Source organism: Pyrus communis, chromosome 5 (genome assembly GCF_963583255.1).
Source record: "Pyrus communis chromosome 5, drPyrComm1.1, whole genome shotgun sequence".
Classification (NCBI taxonomy): Eukaryota; Viridiplantae; Streptophyta; class Magnoliopsida; order Rosales; family Rosaceae; genus Pyrus; species Pyrus communis.
The window spans coordinates 11,910,317-11,915,238 of record NC_084807.1 but is presented as its reverse complement, the minus strand read 5'-3'; the positions used below and the strand labels follow the sequence as shown (position 1 = coordinate 11,915,238).

Here is a 4,922-nt window from a genome sequence, read left to right as displayed (position 1 = left end):
GCGGGAAAAGAGATCGAAAGAGGGGTCGTGAGACTGAAGGTGAGTGATACCATATTAGGAAAATATTTCTCATTAACTCAATCAATAAATATTACACTGTAGGTATTTATACAAGACTAGTACAGCTAGCAAATAAAGATTGCTTAACCTCTAAGTATTTTCTCTTCCTGATGTAATTACATTTGTAACCTTAAAGGGATTAAGGGGTTTGCAGGGGGAGAGGCAGAAGAGCAAAGAGTTATGGAAGTTTGGAGGGAGAAGAAGAGGAGAGGGAGAGAGAGGGAAGAAGGAGGAGGAAAAGGAAGATACTTTCATGGTTTAGGGAGTGTGCGGAAGTTTGAGAAGGTGTTGGGTGAGAGCGAGAAGGAGAGACTATTACGGCAGCTATGGGTGGATCTGGGTTCTTCCAAGAAGCAAGAGAGACGGTGGAGAGGGTGTGCACTTTATAACTAAAAATTATTTTATTTGTTTTTATTCACGTGGCACGAATTTTGTAGGGTCCTTATGGCCACGTAAGCAGATAACAAATTGATTAACAAAAATACTAACGGTTGTATGAAATTGAAATGAAATTGAAATGAAATAGTAATGAATGTATAAAATTGAAATGTTTTAAAAATGTTGTAAGAAGTTGTAATTGATCCTAAACTTGTGAGGATAAAATGTAATTTACCAAATATAAATTATTCGTTTATGCATATGCACTCGTTGAAATGGAAATAATTACTTTATGCACTCATCAAAAGATAAAATATTCCTTTATGCATATGCATTCATCCAAATGTAGATTATTCATTTATGCACTCATCAAAATGTAAAATATTCCTTTATGCACACACTGAAATGTATATTATTCATTTATGCTTTTATACTCCATTTCGCTTCTTGTTAAAGTCAATTGATTCGCTAAACAATTGAATAAAGAACATGTGAAGGAGGAGAAAAACATAAGAGACTCCTCCACTTGAATCATTCGCAGAAACAGAATTCGAAAAAGAAAGCTGGTTAGTCTTTTTTTTTTTTTTTTTTTTTTTTTTTCTTTTTGGGAAATATGGCCGAGGCGGTAGTTTCAATGGTAATCGAAGGGCTCAAAGGTGTTCTTATTGAGGAAGTGAAGTTCTTGAGTGGGGTCGGCGATCAAATTGAGCTACTTTTGATGCATGGCTTCCTGCTGATGCAAAACAAGGAGACAATGAAGTAATACCATTTGGGTTCGAATTATAAGAGATGTTGCTTATGATTTGGAGGATGTCATTGAATTTTTTGCCTTGAAAGTGGCTCTCAATAGGGGAGGAAGTGGGAAGCTTGTTCTGAAAATGTTGGCGTGCATCTTTAACAAAGGCATTAATCTTCACAAGATCGGTTCAGAAATTGAGAGCATTACGGTCAAGCTTTCCAAATTGAGGTCGAGTTTGCAAGGTTATAACATCAATCAAATAACGGGTACACAATATGGAGGTGCCACTTCTTTTGAGAGGCAAAAGGAACAAAGGCAAACGTATCCACATGTTATTGAACGTGATGTTGTTGGGTTAGAGAGCGGTATAGAGATACTAGTCAAGCAGTTGGTGAAGGAAGAAACCCAAGTTGTATCTATTTGGGGGATGGGTGGTTCAGGAAAGACCACTTTTGCAAAACAAGTTTATGATCACAATGTTGTTAAGTGTCACTTCGATTGTTTTGCTTGGGTGTGTGTGTCACAACAATGTCATGGAAAACAGGTTTTGGAAGATATTTTGATCAAGCTTACTCACGCCACCAAAGATCAAATAAAAGAAATTCCGAAAATGAAGAAGGACCAAATAGCAGAGAGGCTTTGTATCATCCAGAAAAAGAAGAAATGTTTGGTGGTTCTTGATGACATTTGGACTTGTGATGCGTGGAACTCTCTAAGGCCTGGATTTACAATAGGTGAGGAAACGAAATTGCTACACATGCTGGAGAAAATGGTAATGTTTATGAATCTCGTGCGCTAAATACTAAGGAAAGCTGGGAACTGTTTAAGAAGAAAGCAATCTTTGGGAGTGATCAAGCAGGTATGTTTCTCACTTCTTGGTCAACTCTATTATCATTCATTGCTTCTTTTTGTTTATATGTTAAGCCTAATAAAATAGAGATCACTGCATTTCACTTATGCTTTCGATATAGTACACACATCATCGTTCCTATTCGTTAAACTTAGTGTGCGTTTGATACACTGGATTGGCTTGGATATTGAAGAGAATAATACAGTTCCAGCAAATCAAGCAGATAAATCTGTCATTAGAACCTGATCTTCTGCGGATATGACTAATTTTAGGGACTGGCTTGGAAATTATTGATGAGAGGTAAGTTCATTGTCCTAATCATTAAGAAAATAGATGAATGTCTAGGACATTAGTAAGAGATTTGCTCTAGTTAAATTATCCAAGGCGGGTGTTAGTGTTGATGTGCAGCGTGTGTTTAGCTAAGTATTTACTTAATATTGTTGTTGCTAGCAAAAAGTCTAAGCAAGGATGTTTTTATGGGTGGAGAGCTCACTTCTAACCTTCCAAGATAAATGGAAAAAATGCATGTTGTACAAAGCCCTTGTACAGAGCAGGTCGTGAGTTGCTCTCTCCCTACACAGACGAGTGCCACCGACTGGCCGGTCCCCTTTGTATTCTCAGATTTTCAGTTTTCTCCTCTTCTTCCTTGTTATCAACCAAAACTCTAATTACTTTAGTTTAGTTAACTATTAAGCCTAATTGATTGAGATTACTACATTTCATGTAACTATGATTTCGCCCTTCCAAAATTCATTGTCTTGATAAATCAGACACTAATATTTATGTTCTACTGTCAAAAACATTCGACAATCCAAAAGGACACTGCAACATATATAGGATACTTTAGGAATGACTAAAAACATAATAGTTGACCTGCTTTTCTTAATTTGTTTTCAGACTCTGAATCTTATGCTGAGAAGGAAAAACTAGGAAAGAAGATGCTTCAACATTGTGCAGGTCTGCCACTAGGCAAGAAAAGTCACAGTTGACGAGTGGAATACAGTAGACAAGAACTGCGATCAAGGATATGCAGGCGCATTAAGGGTGTTGGCATTGAGTTATGACAACTTACCATATCGTTTAAAACTATGTTTTTTTATATTTATGCCAATTTCAAGATGATTGTGAGATACCGGTCAAAAGATTGATTCAACGACATGGTTCATCGGAAGTATTGGAAGATGTAGCATATACTTGTTTAAGTGAGTTGGTGCAAAGATGTATTGTTCAAGTTGGAACACTTGGTTCAACTAAGAAGATCAAAACATGCTGTGTTCATGATCTTATGCGAGACTTGTGCTTGTTAAAGGCCGAAGTGGAGAACTTTCTTCACGTTGTAAATTTTACTGACATGATAACCAAGGTAGCAACAATTACTAGAGTTCGAAGACTTGCTGTATATGTGGAAACAAAATGTGTTGATAGAGTTGCTCCCACAAGAATTGACCACCTTAGGTCTTTGTTATTCTATGTCGACCCAGAATATGATTACTCCAATTGGAAGAAAAAATTATTGGGTCAGTACTATTCAACTTCAAATTGCTCAGGGTACTAAAGTTTGAAGGCATAAGGGGAGATGTTAGAGTTGCCAAGTAACATTGGGAATCTAGTCCACTTAAGGTTTTAAGTCTAAGGGGAAGTGACGTAAAACAGTTGCCATCATCTTTAGGTAATTTGGTATGTTTGCAAACTCTAGACTTACGAGGTGTTATGCGGGTGAAAGTACCAAACGTGATTTGGAAGATGAAAGAATTGAGACAATTATATTTACGCCATTTTTACGAAGGGGGTGGGAAATTGTCCTTGGCTACTCTTCACAATTTGCAGACTTTAGTCAATATTTCAGGTGCTGATTGTGATTTGAATCATCTTGCTGAATTGACCAATCTTAGAAAACTGTTCATACATGGGGTGACAATATGGAGGAAATCTTGAAATCTACTGGCATCACATTTAACCATCTTCGATCTCTATCTATGCACTCTAGTCTAGAACTTCTACCCATGAATATGGTATTGAGTTGTCCTCATATATACAAACTTAAATTGGACGGGGCAATCAAAGATCAATCATTGGAAGATGTTCAGTACTATCGGAACCTCACTAAGATGTCTGTCTCGTACTCTTCTACGGTTGGACAGTCTCAAAATACTTGAGAAGATCCCAAACTTAAGAATGCTTTGGTTTGGTTATGGTACTTTCGAGAATCTTCCAGAACTAGTTTTCTCGGAAGAAGGTTATCCTAATCTTGATTTCTTTCACTTTCTGGGATGGGTGAATTTAAGATTTGTAGCATAGAGAAAGGAGGCATGTGTAGTGTCTGCAGTTTGTCTATTGACTATTGCTGGGAATTAATGGCAGTTCCTGAGGGGCTTTAGTAAGTTACTACCCTCAAGGAATTAACAATCCAAAAGATGCCTGGGACATTTTGTAGTAGGCTTTGATAGGAGCATATTTATGTGACTTTGTTAGCCTATTTCCTTGCATCTACTCAGTTAGTTTCTATTTATTAGAGTGTTTTAAGCCATTTTCGTGTGTTTGCAGGTCCAAATGGCAATGTTGGCAAGAAAAGGCAATTTAGAGCATTTTAGAGCAGTTTTGGGCTTGGATTGGTTAGTATGCATGTGGAGCATAATGAATGGACGTTTTTGGTGTTTTACATGTGCTAAGTACGTGTTAAAATCTGGAGGAATCAAATTTGGAAGCTTGGAAGACAAGGAATCAGCTGAAAAGAATGAACCTTATCCAAACTTACCTTATCTTATCCGGTCCTGTTTTATCTCAACTTTACCTTATCTTATCTTATCCTATCCTAATCCTACCTTACCTTCTCTCCAGCTGCAAGGGGGATTCCTTATCATATTAAATCACCTCTTATTTGATTTAAGGAGTCCT

At 37.1% G+C, this 4,922-nt stretch overlaps 1 pseudogene; it reads left to right on the top strand.

The window, feature by feature from the left end:
• Positions 1-1,051: 1,051 nt before the first annotated feature.
• Positions 1,052-4,471, top strand: LOC137734288 (putative disease resistance protein At1g50180; annotated as a pseudogene).
• Positions 4,472-4,922: the final 451 nt, after the last annotated feature.